Raw genomic sequence first — 16,074 nt, forward strand, 5'->3', positions numbered from 1 at the left:
TTTGAACATCGGATCGATAAATACATAAAATGACCACACATAATATAAAGCACGAGTATGGGCACGTAAAGCTCCTCCCAGTCAGTCCTTGTTGTTTTCATACACATCTGATAGCGAACGTTACTTATAATAGGTAATGTATTCGCCAACCCGCAGTGGTGCAGTGTGATGGATTTAGCTCTGACCCTTCTTCTACGTGAAGGGTCAGAGCTAAATCCATCATAAGGGTCCCTCGCAGTAAGATATCTGAATCGGGCTGATTCAGAAAACATTTCAAGGGAATCGTCACTATTGCACGAGGTAACGGAAAGTAAGAATTAATTTGAATATATTTAAATTGAAAAAGTCTGTCAACTTTTCACGGCTAGGCGAAGCTTTTTCTCCATATACTGATGCAGCGAGTTGGTTGATAAACCCTACCATAACTATCACATGGTCAATAGAAGTTACAATCATATTTTGTAATCGTAAAGAAAGCCTCGAATATATTTAGTACTATAACATGCGAGTCATATTATTTTTCGTAGCATATCTATATAATAACATTGGATTTTTTTATTGACAGTTATAATTAAGGAGAAGTATCTTAAAGTCTAAATATGTTTAATTTGATACTCTGTCTAGAAGTTAAGTTGTTTGTGTAATCGTAATAATGATTCCTCATTTGATGATTTATCTATTTCTTGACTATTATTCATTAAATATTTACTTTTGTAGGCTATTTAGCGTTAATTATTTATATAGTGTTCATAGCACTCAAACATTACACATATATTCACTTTAATTATTATTATAAGTGAGCTCTACATTTAAGTTTTGAGTTTTAAGTGTTCTTGAAACTCACAACTTTTCATCGGTAATATATATATATCAACGATATCATAGTTAAATATTGTAGGTTTTAGTACTATCCTTATTTTCAATATATATGTATTAAACGTACGCACACGGTCGACGGTTCCTCGGGTAAATCGACTGTTTCTTAGAACTGGTAATTCTTATGAGAATAAATATCTTTGACCTGAACTGGTACCAAAGTAACTTATTGTCTGTGTTTTGGGTAACTCGAAATATCTAGCAAACGTTGCAGCCACGTATTTGTTGTTCTCCCAACCAAACTACCCTATAGTTCACTACACGATCAAAAAGACGATAAATTGTCAAAATCTGAGCAAAAAATTCGTTTCCGCACAGGATTTTTTGTGTTATTAATTAAATAATGTACTACTAGTTGCGCTTTTATTATTAATCTTTGATTTTACCAAGTTTTAATAAAATGTAGATAACAGAAAGACGAAAATATATATTATATATTTTATTAAGTTTTTCAACATATACTTGAAAAATACGTGAACAATGAAATATATAATATAATATTGTGAAAATACATATTAGCGTTTTAATAAAAATCGTTAGTAGCGTAAAAAAATATTTATTAGATTATTTTATAATGATGTACTGATTATTATGATTATGACTACGATAATTTCCTTCAGTCGAGAGTTTTCGTGTCAATAGGCTATGTTGATATCGTGGGCATCGAAGAATTACATGTAAAGCGACGTATATTACATATGTATACGTTATAATGTTTTCAAGTAAATAGCGAACATATCCGGATGCATCAAGAGGTCAAGTAATTGTCCATACATAGATACTGTTAAGGTATTACGTACCTACCACATAGGAGTATCTACATAAAGAATAAAGATTAACTCAATATATGTATGTAGAGATTTATATGTGGTATTCATTCTATTCCGCTACTAAGGATTGTAGTGTGAGGTTTATTGATTTATTTTCTTTTTATTTAATTTTTTATTGATTCATCAATAACCTATACAAATAAATAAATAATAAAGAATAAATATCTACACAATACACGCTACCCTACACTACTACGTCGCCTGTTCCTAAAGTAAGCAACTTAATGCATGTGTTATAGGTAACAGCTGACTGGTATAGCTACATATTTTTTTTTCGATAAACATACTTATAAATAATACATACATAAATATATAAATAAATATGTATATTACCTACACGCTAACTTGGGGTGGGAATCGAACCCACAACCCTCGGAACAGAAAGCAGGGTCAGTAGATACAAACTGCGCTAACGGGCACATTGGAGTATCTGTTTGTAATATTAAAATAACCGATTTTTACTAATTGCATCTATATGCATATGTATACACGGTATATGTACCAAAATAACTATTTTTACAATTTTTGTCTGTCTGTCTGTCTGTCTGTTTGTTCCGGCTAATCTCTGAAAAGGCTGCACTGATTTTGACGGGACTTTCACTGGCAGATAGCTGATGTATTAAGGAGTAATTTAGGCTACTTTTATTTTAGAAATTTATTTTATTACTTTGAGAACTGAACAATAACTTTTTTGCTCAATTCCACGCGGACGAAGTCGTGGGTACAGCTAGTGATTTCATATAATACTTCAGTATAGAATGTTTCACTTCAGCTTATTGCAGTCCACTGCTGGACATAGGCCTCCCCAAGTTCGCGCCAGACATCCCGGTTTTCCGCAATCCTCCTCCAGCCTACACCGGCAGCCGGGAATAGTGGGGCTGCCGGGAACTGAGGGCTAAAATTTATGGCGTGAACTCATGGTGGTTTTGCCCATAGTCACCACGCAGGGCAGGCGGGTGACCGCAGAGCTGGCTTAGTCGCACCAAAAACGCTGCTGCCCGTCTTCGGCATGTGTATTTCAAAGCCAGCAGTTGGATGGTTATCCCATTATCGGTCGGTTTTATAAGTTCCAAGGTGGTAGTGGAACTGTGTTATCTCTTAGTCGCCTCTTACGACACCCACGGGAAGAGCGGGGGTGGCTATATTCTTACTGCCGTAACAACACTTACATATTATGTATGAGTAGTTATGAGATGTATGTATATGAGAGTTAATAGAACTGAAACTGTAAGCAACCCGATTGATATCTCCCGGTTTAAAAATATCATGTCATATCATAAATAATAATAATAAACACTCTGGTGTAGACGAGCGTGTGCCATGTACGCTCCTAGACACCGGCGGTTTGCGGATTCGATTCCCGTTCGGGGTGGATATTTGTATTTATAAAAATATTTTATTCCGGTTTGTATTTTAGTAATGCATGCATTTTATATAGCTAGGGCCTGTTTCATCAATTACAAAGAAAGCGACATATAAGATCGATCAGAAAGATCATTGTTTTTATTATATTTTATATATACTTTATCTATAATATATTTTTATTTGAAATATTTGAATAAAAAAAGTGTAACCCTCTCTGACGGCCTCTTCCTGATAAAATTTATTGTTAACTTACATGTAAAACACGCTTTGCCGACCACCAGTGCAATAATTATTTATCTTTAAATTATGAAAAAAAAAACAATATTTCGTGTATATTTTTAAGCTAAATTAGTAAAAACGCACCGACTTTTTTCCGATATTTTTTCTTTGAAAATCTTCAAAACCTACTCAAATATAAATTATAATAAGATAAGATAAATTAATAATTATAATTTAATATATTAAATGTAAACGAAATGCGACAAGGTCCTATGGGCAATGTAAATAAGGTCGTTAACTTCGACAATGCAATTACATTATCTACGCTATATGAAGATTTGACTGTTTTATTTATATCATTGGATCATTATTTATTTATATAATTTGATTAAGTCATATATTATTATTTTTTAATAGTGATGGGTCTACATTTAAATAAAATATAAAATAATAATAATAAGAAAATACATACTTACTTATTAAAAAAAAAAAACGGAAAAGAAAATTCACTGCACTTCACTTATTGATTATTTTCTAGTACCAGGGTACCAGACGGATTGAGTAGACGAACTTATTAGTTGACGGTGTGACGTTCTGGCGTCAAATGATCGGTCGGAGTGCGCACGCGTCGTTTTATGTTGGCCATCCTATGTTAGAATTTAATTGGATGCACTAAGAATTAAATGCATTAAAAATTGTGATATCGAATGAAGTATATTTATTGCTTAAAATTAAAAATTTATTATTATTACATATTATTAAAATATTTGAAAATTTAGTTTGCATCAAAGATTAAAGTTTATTTGTCTAGTCGAAAGTTGAAAATGGTCTAAAATAGAGATACTGCTCTTAAATTACGTGTGATATAGCTCATTGGACCCGGAATGACGAAAAATGTACTACTAATACACTATTAATATTTAAGAAAATTTAAAAAAAGATTCTGAAAGAAGAGGAAATTTCCAATAAAAACTCCCAGCCCCCGGAACTCTATCTCCAATTGTAATCGTAATCGCCAATTTTAACAAATGTAGGCTTCAGAATAATGTAAGCAGAAATAAATTTTATTTATTTTTTATCTTTGCTTAATTTATGTCACACAAAATTCCACATCAAAATTTACATTTCTTAAGTACTCAATTAAACTATTAAACTAGTTATAATTACTTATCTACTTAAACAAAAGTCATTTTCGGATTTTACTTTAATTAAAAATAAAATGGAACTGATATTATACAAAGAGGGAAGAAAATACAGTTTTGTAAATCCATCTTATTTATAAAAATTAAAACAATAAAATTCTGACGTCATATGTTATTTTCTATGTCTAAAAACTTATGGGAGCATTAGGATTTGAAGCGTCATACCTCGTTAGGATGACGAAACAAATACAGCGACTTGCATTAGACTTTAGAGCAACTCGACCGATGCTTTTAGAGTTAAATCTAACTGATTTTGTAAAATATATGAAGCTTTTATGTGTTTAGACCGCTTTATAAAGCCGCTATATAAATTTACAGTCAAATAATTTAAAGTTTTCCATTACACTTTTTCCTTATAATGAAGGCAAAGAGAAAATTTTATCGTGTACAGAAGTTGGTCAAAATTTTTGAGATACATAGTATAAAATTGTTGTAAAAGCCTATATACATAATTAGAGAAGGAGGAAGGGAAAGGGTTTGCGGAGAGTTATCTATACATATAATAAAATGGTAGGAAAGTCAAAACTGTACATTAAATATTTTTTTTAAATAATACTTGGGATGTGATCTACAATCGATACCGAAGCCAAAGGTATAGTTTTTAGAATTTTTGTCTGTTTGGCTGTTTGTCTGTATGTATGTCCGGGATAAACTCAAAAAGTACTGCATGGATTTACTTCAAATTTGGTATGAATATTATTAAGAAGTCGGGTCAACATATAGGCTACATATTATCATGCTATCACCTACGGGGAACGAGCAGTGAACCTTTATTTCTTCAGCGCATTCTGTAACAACGTGTAATCTAACGACGCATATTTGAATGTTGTTGTTATTATGTTAATAACCATGTCATAAGCTAGCTTCACACTATAAATAAAGACATTCTGTAGTATATTTAGTATCAGCATTGCACCCGTGCGAAGCCGGGGCGGGTCGCTAGTTTAGATATAATAATAATATACATGCTGTGTGGCTACGGCATTAAAGAATATAGCCATCCCCTCTCTTCCCGTGGGTGTCTGGGGGAACTTATAAAGCCGACCGATGGCGGGGTAGCCATCCAATTGCTGGCTTTGAAATGCATAGGCTGAAGACGGGCAGCAGCGTCTTCGGTGCAACAATGCCAGTCCTACGGTCACCAACCCGCCTGTCTAGCATGGTGACTATGGGTGACACGCCAGACTTTATGGCGCGGACACATGAGTTCGCGTCATAAAGTCTGGCGTGAACTTGGGGAGGCCTATGTCCAGCAGTGGACTGCGATATGCTGAAATGACATATAATCGTAGTCCTTTATAATAAATTTCATTATTTACTTTCTACTACATTAAGTGAGAACGTCTTTGCAATTTTTATCTTAACGCTGTTACGGATTTTTAAGCAGGTTTTTTGGAATGACTTAATTGTTTCAGTTTTCCTCGATCACTATTTGTTAGAAGACTTATTACGCTTTACATTACATAAAAGAATATACTTAATCTACCTACATAAATTTGTCGAACAATATTTGCATTAGGATAGAGAAAATACTTCTTTGGTAACAAGTTCACCTAAATATATATAAAGAAAAATCCACCACAAAAATATTATATTGTACAAATTAGCTACACTATTAAGTAAAACTCTCAAGTCCAAATGAGTTTTGCGGTAGCGAACACGCTGCAAATGCAATGACGCACTGCTTGCAGTGGGCATGTCGACGCCAAGAAATGTTCGTGGGATGTAAAAATAAACATGCACACACAACTAAATACGTTGTCTAAATGGTTAAAGTTACGTCGACGGAATTGATCGTAGTAAAACTTTTTACAAAAATCTTTCTTTTTATAGTGTGGTTTTAGGAAATTTTAATGATTGATTATATTTATTTCAACCATTATCCTAGATTGATGACAAATCAATTTATGTATGTTTTTTATGTATTATGGACGCCGCGTTGGCACAATGGTTACAGCCATGGATTGTACCTGTTGCGTTGGCGGTTGCGGGTTCGATCCCCACACATGACAAACATTTGTATTGGCCATACAAGTGTTTGCCGTGATCTGGGTGTTTGTGCAGTCCTAGTGGGTCTCTCCACCGTGCCTCGGAGAGCAAGTTAAGCCGTCGGTCCCGGTCATTGACACCTGATAGCGATCGTTACTCATAGTAGGGAATATATCCGCCAACCCGCATTGGAGCACCGTGGTGGATTAAGCTCTGATCCTTCTCCTACATGGGAAAAGAGGCCTATGCCCAGAAGTGGGATATTACAGGCTAAAGCGTATGTTACCTTAGAACTTTTGACTGGGTGGACTGATTTTGAAGTTTTTTTTAATTGAAGTGCGTGTTATGTGGTCCCATTTCAATTTAATTAAGATCTAACAAGTACAATTTGAGTATATCTAATAATGAGTATTAACTTGACTATTAAATTGCATAACTTTTCACTGGATATACCGATACTGATGATATTTGTTTTTAACCGACTTCTGAAAAAGTAGGAGGATTTTCATTTTTTATGTATGTTACCCTAGAACTTTTTACTGGATAGGCCGATTTCGGTGATTCCTTTTTTATCCGAAAGGTGGTGCTTGTCACGTGGTCTCATTTAAATTTAATAGAGATCTTACGAGTACTTTTTGAGTTATGTTTAATAATGCTTATTTACTTGACTATGTTTTCGCCGCCCTACACTGTATTATATATCATAAGTTTTAACTGCATATACTGATTTTGATTAGTTTTAATCGAAAGCTGATGCTTGTCATGTAGCCCATTTAAATTAGATTCGAGTAATCCTTGACTATATTTTCGTTTGCCTACGTTGTACTTGTCGATGTAATTTTTTTCGTTTATGAACAAATACAATTATATTTTTCACTTTTTATATAATATTTTGTGGGTTTAAATAATAAAAATATAACCGTTTAAATGAATTGTAAAATAATTTAATTATATGTACTAGACTAGCGTTGTTGATTGCGCACTACTGGTAGTAAACCAACATATTTTTCTTATACTACTTTTATTAAAGGTTGCCTGGAAGAGATCACTATAATTGTGTTTGCTCGCAAACGAAAAAAAAACCGACTTCAATTACATCGACGAGTAATACAACGTAGATCGACGAAAAAATTGTCAAGTAACTCCGCGTTATCAAAGATTACTCAAAAAGTAGTGATCAGATCTCAATAAAATTTATATGTGACCACATGACAAACATCAGCTTTCGATTAAATTAAAAATTATCAAAATCGGTATACCCAGTAAAAAGTTATTGCAGATTTTCAAGAGTTTCCCTCAATTTCTCTGGGATCCCATCATCAGATCCTGGTTTCCTTATCATGGTACTAAACTAGGGATATTTTCTTTCCACCAAAAGAAGAATTATCAAAGTCGGTACACCCAGTAAAAAGTTATTGCGGATTTTCAAGTGTATTCCGTCAAATTATTGTGTCTAATAAGTCCCTATTATCATTAGAAGGTACCTATATATATCAGTTCTTGATGTATTTAAAAAATGAAAAATCACACCCTCTCAAAATATTAGTAGATATAGGTAGTGAAACACTACTGTATATCATTACAGCCTCATCATCATTACAGCCTATACAGTCCACTGCTGGACATAGGCCTCCACAAGTTTACGCCAAAAATAACGTGAACTCATGTGTTTGCCCATAGTCACCACGCTGGGTAGGCGGGTTGGTGACCGCAGAGCTGGCCCCGTCGCACCGAAGACGCTGCTGCCCGTCTTCGACCTGTGTATTTCAAAGCCAGCAGTTGGATGGTTATCCCGCCACCGGTCGGCTTTTTAAGTTCCAAGATGGTAGCGGAACTGTGTTATCCCTTAGTCGCCTCTTACGACACCCACGGGAAGTTCCCATTATCATTAGAAATTTTATAGGGTACCTATATAAATTATATACCTATATATATTATATATATAATATATATAGGTATATATAGGTATCTCAAAATATTAGTAGATATAGGTAGTGAAACACTACTGTACATAAATAACTTATTGCCTAAATGTAAATTGCTGAGATAATATTTATACTAAGTTTTAAAAAAATGCAACGCATGCTATTCATACATACTTGTTATATATGAATGATGAAATTTAAACTTAATTTGTTTACGTGTCACCTATCAACGCACAAATTTCATGAATTAGTTTTGTTTGTTTTTATATTTACGTGGTAATTTCATTTTGTTTTATTTAGTTATTAGAGTATTATTACATAGGTGTTATATTATTTAGTAGTCAGTACCTACATTCGATAGACGTTGTTAGCAGTATAAAGTATATACCAAAGCTGTGCTAGCTTTGATAAATATCTATACATATAATAAAATGGTAGGAAAGTCAAAACTGTACATTGAATATTTTTTTACAAGAATACTTGGGGTGTGATCTACAATCGATACCGAAGCCAAAAATATAGTTTTTAGAATTTTTGTCTGTTTGTCTGTATGTATGTCAAGTCTAAATTTGGTAATTATAGGCGTCATAACAACCGACATTAGCTCCAAATAACTTGAAAAATGAAATGTACAAAAATTTTCGTAAATAGGGCTTATCTTAAAATAAGTTGAAGTACACATAGTTTATTTTATAGAGCATAGAGTAACATAATACATAGTTTACCGTAATCTTGTTATTGTAAATGTGTATAATAGGAATTATTTACATGATCTTGTTCATGTTGTTCAATGTTTTACGTCATAATCTAATAAAAATATCTGTGTTTTAAGAGAAGTACTCTTATCTCTATAGCTGATGATGATGACGTTGTTTTGTTCGAAACCTAAGGTAGCTGTCGAATGTCGATTATGTGTCGTAAGCACTATCTAAGCTAGGTCAAGCCAAGGCCACTGGGTGGAGCACTTAGAAACAAAAACGCGTAATAATAATAAATACGTGTAAATGTTTAATTAGTCAGTAAGTCAGTTTAGGAAGTACTCTCAGTAGCTTATTATCTTCTCAATATCTTTTCATCAAAATTGGTTCTGCGACATAAAAATCAATTTGTTACTACCAAATGTGCATTAGAAATTAATATATTATCAATTTTTATTGTATTTATGGTTCACTGTTTTTGCGATAATGGATACTCATATACGTGTAAACTCTACAGTTTTGCAGCGTACGCCAGTATAGCTCGCAGATGGCAGAATTTTTTCCGACTTACTTCACAGTTATCGTTATGTTTTGGACAATTCACACACTATCTTTAAAAATTATAGCCTATGTGTTATTCTAATGGATAAGCTATATTATTGTAAACTTTCGTTAAAATTCATTCGGTTGTTTTTGCGTGAAAGAGGAACAAACATCCATACATCCGTACATATAAACTTTCGCGTTTATAATATTAGTATGATAATAGGCGGAATTATGGGTAATTAACTATCCATTTCTCCCAGACAACCCAATTAGTTTTACGTAATTTCGTTTGTACATTCCAAGTATTACGACTAAATTGTAATAAGATTTAGCCCCTGTTTCAAAAATCTATAAGTAAAATAAAAGTGTAACTGGTTTGTCTTTGTACATAAGAGATGTTGTAGAAAAAAATGTATGAAAAGTTAACAGGGTCAATAGTAACCACAAATATTATTTTTAGGATCTTTGGCTGTTTGCGTATTGGATATGTTTGTTCCAGCATTAACCAAAAACTCTTGAATAAAATTTGATACAGTGAGGTTTTCACATGTGTATTGCTTGAGGTCTAAGTTAAGAACTGGTGCATGTTCCATCTTACTACGCCACCTAGAACCTGATGTATTTATTATGTTCCACGCAAATGGAGTCGCGGGACAGCTATTTTCCTGTAAAGCTGTTAGCATTGTTACAGTGTAAACATTTTCATCTCGGTATATATTTACTGTCGTCAAAAACGCAAATCTAATAACCAGTTCATATTTTTGATTATTATGTCAGTAAAATCGGAAAATATTATTCATATTTTATCAATATGTAATTCGTATTTAAATATGTTTTCCAAAAAACACGATTTACTAAAAATACTGAGCTAAGCTCGGTCACCCAGATACTGATATCTATTTAAGATTTTAGATTAACATGGTTACTTCTATTACTAAGATTATTTAAAAACGGGATATTTATATTTTCATTTTGCAGTTAATGTCGCAATATCGAGCTCCGCAAAATGAAAATAAAAAATATGGTAAATATCCCGTTTATGAAAAGTTTTTCTGAAAAAAAATAATATATATTAATTAAATGATATATATTATTTCATCATCCCAATTTCAATAAACACACTAACACACACATAATATTAAGATACTTGGAATATTAGGTACATTGTGTATAACATTATGAATTAAGAATAATCTAATAAAATTCATTACCAATTTCAAAAATTGCCTACGAATCTAAAGCTATTGTTATTGTGTAGACATTTCGATATATTCATTTGTAGCTGTTAAAAACGCAACAGATATCTATTATTTCATCATCTCACTTTTACCATAGAAACGTTAAAAAATGTTGACCTGCCACAGTGATAAAAAAGTCCATTTAAATAAAAAGGGTGCGGATAAAAGATTTAACGATTTATTGGGTATATCGTAGAATAGAGTATTAACGAATATAGGATTGTGTAAAAGTTCTATAACTTTATAGGTAGGTATAATAAAACATCCTGACTTAAGTTGTAATAAACTGAAAACCTAAAACAAACGTAAAATTTTTGAAAATCTAAAAGTTCTCGCCTCTGTTGCTTTATTTATGAGATAAATAATTATTGGTTTTAACACTCATAGAAATACAATTTACTTATAATTTAATGTTAACAATTGATTTACTAGCAAAGAAAATAAAAAAAAAACCGAAAAGAGTAGGTAACGAGTGAAATTATGGCACTATAATACTTTTTTGCAGAATTTAAATTCTGTCTCGGTGTTAGCTTCAATTTTAAAAATAGATTCGATTATAAAAATAATTTTTTAAAAATGAAATTTCGAAAGATCATTTTTAATATTATATATTGAAAATTAGTCAACAGAGTACAACGTAGGCATTATCCGACTTCATTGATGGTTTGTCATAGCTAACACCGTAGGGGTGTTGAGGAGGAGGAGTGTGAAGGAGTGACTGAGCCATATTTTTGTGAAAAAGGTATCAAAACATCGTCACAATTATAATACATATACCATTCTTAAGAAGGTAGTTCCATAACCAATAATGGTCCTTTCAGCAAAGCTCAGCGCCGGGTCATAAAGCTCGATCCACCCTAGATTGGTTAGAATCCAACGCTCGGACTTCTCCAGAGCTGAAGACTGGCCGTCGTCTAGTCCCGACCTTAATCCGCTGGATTATGATTTCTGGTCTGTTTTAGAGAGTGTGGCCTGCACTAGATGCCATGATAATTCGGAGTCCCTAAAACAATGCATACGATTGGCAGTGAAGATTTTTTTCATGGAAAGAGTGTATGTATGCTTCTATCGATAACTGGCCTCAACGTTGCAAGGACTGTATTGCAGCTAATGGAGACCACTTCGAATAAGCTTTAGGTATATGTTTTAATGGTTTTATATTAATGTATTAAACTAATACATATAATAGTAATAAATATAACATGTGATAGAAAAAATTATATTTAAAGGAGTTTTAGAACAATAGTTGCGCATCTGTACTATGTATAGTGTGTAATCTATGACGCCTTCTATGGATGGCAGCAACGTCAAGCGATTACATCCGGACAGCTGCTATAATAAAAGAAAAAAAAAATGTCGGCTTTGATATACAGTTAGCAAACTGTATATAAGGTAAATTTTCAGGAGAGACAAAAATATTCCTAAATAAAAAATAAATAAGGATAAATTTTATGTAAGGGCTTTCATATTTTTAAACATCGATTAGTATTCCAACTACTTATTTGAAATAAAAGGTTATTTAATTTTGATATTTATTTATTACCACTTTTGTGACTTACAGGTTTTCGTAAATCAAAAAAAAAAAAAAAAAAAGAAAAAAAAATTGATACATAAACCAACTTTGCAGGTTTTTCGTAAACAAAAGGAAATTTATAAAAGTATAAAAAAAAAGTCATTAAACAAATCTACTTTTACATTGGTTACGTAAAGTTATTGTAGTAACATATCATGTTGAATTTGGCATTTTAAATTTTGGAATAGATATTCTCTATATAATCTAGAAACATATCATATTCTTTCAAGTATAATCTTGCTTAAACCATTTTATACTTATAATGAAAGTTTTCTTTGCACTACCTAATAAAATATTTACCTATGTGCGTAGATAGACAAATATAACTCGGTCTCAATGTTATAATCAGTCTATCAACATTAGTTAATTACTTGTCACTAAATAAATTATCATAATAATTACGGTAGTCTTCAGGAAAGATAATTTTTAAATATTGCAGGTCATCGAAATTTATTTTAGTTATTTTCCTCCTAGTCAGTGAGAGCATCAAAACGAGAAGCATTATCACAAGACTATTTTCGCTGCGGTATAACGGTCGGTTCTTCTGTGAATCTTAATTTAAAGAGTACATCACCATTGGGATTGTACCGAAGAGTTTTAATATCAGCAACTTTAGGATCCTTTACCCGGTCTAGAGCGAATGCTTTTAAAAAAATAATAATTAAAAAAAAAACAACAAAAAACCCGCCTGCGTGAAGAACAACTAATAGAAAATCAACTGAAAAAGCTAGAACAAGATAAAAATTCAATATGCACACAAAGTCAGCGCAATAAATAGAAACAATATCAAACATTTTGTGTTGTACATTTAAAATATATTAATACGGTAGTCCTTCGAAATTTTATGCAACGTCGTACATAACATGCAGTCGGAGACATGCACAAAGAGAGAATGAATTGACTTATACTTCAATTGTTTGATTTTTTTTTAATGTCACCTATCTAAGAACACTTGGGCAGCTAAGACGAACCTAACGATACCTCAATTATGTAAATCCGTTCAGTGGTTCTGGAAATATGAGGTAGTAAAGAATATTACATACAAACATATAGGTACATACAAAATACGCGCGAAAAACATAACCCTTCCTTGGCAGTCGGGTAAAAAACCCACGTCATCAAAGTTTTAAAAAAAAACCTAGTTCAAGTAAGTTACGTCGTAAACTCTGGGGTGTTTTTATGCTGATCTGCAGACGGAGACGTACTCCGCAGGCACATTAATATTTTGTTTTTAAGAGCCCGTTCCATAGAAGAACGAATAACGTCGGCTTTTGTTAGTGTATGTTAATCTTCTTGAAATTTTTGTTCTACTATCATGTTTTTGTTTATAGCCGTTCATATCGATGCATTAGATTTATCAATACATTACACAGTTTCTATTTTGATAGGTGAAACAGTCGCTTTTGAAAATTACTTTATTTGGTTTTGCTGTTTCATTTTGTAATAATTTTTTTCAATCAAGCTTATCCCAAACCCTTGCAAACTCTTTAGAATGCATGCCTCCTTCGATTTCGTTCTACAAATAACACTAGTCATCTTTGTTGTTTAAGTTAAAAAAAGCAAGATTGTGTATTTGGAGATGTTCTATAGTACAAACTACTAATATTTTATTGTCACAACAACAAGATTTTCTTCATGTAGGTATATCTTTTCTATAAAAATAAAGATTGTCCAGTACATGAGCCGGTATCGAAATCTCGGTACAAAATAGCGGTTTAGGTGGAATTAGCTGCGAACTTTAAGTTTTGGTTTTGTCAGTTTTACTTATCACCACGGTCTTATAAACAGGTCAGGAAATTAAACCCAATTTTAATGGTGAGATTAATACGATAATATTGAATATTTGTTTTTATGAATTTTATGATTTTTTTTTAAAATTTGATTATTAGATTAATTAGACGTAAAATTATCATATTTTTAAATTAATTTTATTGAATTGTTTAAATTAATTGTTAAATTTATTGTTACAGATTGAAATTGATTTTACTTTCATTAATATAAATGTACTAATTTGTGTTATTATTATTGAATGTTTGTTTTTATGAATTATATGATTTTTTTAAGTATGATAAAATTATTTTTTTAAATTGATTTTATTGAATTGTTTAAATCATTTGTTAAATTTAATGTTAATTGTATACAAAAATCTGTAGATAGAGGTAGAATTTATGATCAACTTAACTAACGCATTGTGTTCACTGTAAAGTTAGTTTTAAGTTTTTTTATGTATAAATAGATAAATAAACTTTTCGTTCGCGCCACCGCCGCTGTACGTCACTACTATCGCTGTGTGCGGTCACGTGGTGCGGTGGTGAAGCTTTATTGTAATTGATTATATTGAGTGACTTTTCATTGTAATTGGTTATATTTTAAAACATAAATGCGTGACGTGTGATAGAAAAAGAGACAGAATGCTATTCTGTCTTCGTTTCACAGCACACCAAGCGATCGTTATGCCTCTGGCGGCTGTAAATCATTATGTCGACATACCTCCACCACTGTAGTTTTTTTTTTTTTTTTTTTTTTTTTTTTTTTTTTTTTTTTTTTTTTTTTTTTTTTTTTTTTTTTTTACACAATACACACACGGTCGTCTGTTCCTAAAGTAAGCAACTTAATGCTTGTGTTATAGGTTACAGCCGACTGGTATATAGCTACATTTTTTTTTTTTTTTTTTTTCGATAAACATACTTATAAATAATACATATATAAATATATAAATAAATATTTATATTACACCCAGACTCGGGGTGGGAATCGAACCCACAACCCTCGGAGCAGAAAGCAGGGTCACTACAAACTGCGCCAACGGGCTAGTCAGAAGTTGCCCAACCTGTGTATAAGATCGTGCTCATCATGCCTTGTCATTGTGCATTTTGTCAGTTTCAGAAGAAAACTGACTGGTTATTTTCTCGATTGTGTATTTCTATTCACCCTGTTAAATGGCATAAAAAACTTCATAATGCCAAAATATGGATTTAGCAGGTTTACAGTCTAAGTGACGCAAGCGACGATATTTGATAATTAATGTTTGTAATACAGTTTTCACCTACATTATAAATATATACATATTTCTAATTCTATACATACTACTTACTAATAGATTATGCTACATATGAATACATTGAAAGTATATTATATAGAATAAAATAGTATAAAATAATAATAAATAATATTTACGATTATATAATAATAAATATTATTCACGATTCTCTCCCTATTTTTTCACTCCCTAAAAACAGGGATAAAACGACATTTTCGACGATTTATCTCCCCCGAAACCTCCTATATACTAAATTTTATGAAAATCGTTGGATAACATAATAATAAATATTATTCACGATTCAGTACGTTACAAGTTTTTTTAGATGGTTTTCTCGATATTTACATTTCTGTATAAACTGTCAACAAGCACTTGTCAAAAAGACATTTTTATAAATGTGTAAATGTGTAGAATTGATGATGACGCAAAATCTTTTATAATACATTTGCCATCCTTTATTGACTAGAACATTAAATCTTTTTTAGTATCTCTATATCAAGTAGTTTACTCACTTTACTTAGTTTAAATTGATACATAAGCGGCTTTTATTAATTTTTGTTTTAAGACAGTGTC

Source organism: Melitaea cinxia, chromosome 10 (genome assembly GCF_905220565.1).
Source record: "Melitaea cinxia chromosome 10, ilMelCinx1.1, whole genome shotgun sequence".
Lineage (NCBI taxonomy): Eukaryota > Metazoa > Arthropoda > Insecta > Lepidoptera > Nymphalidae > Melitaea > Melitaea cinxia.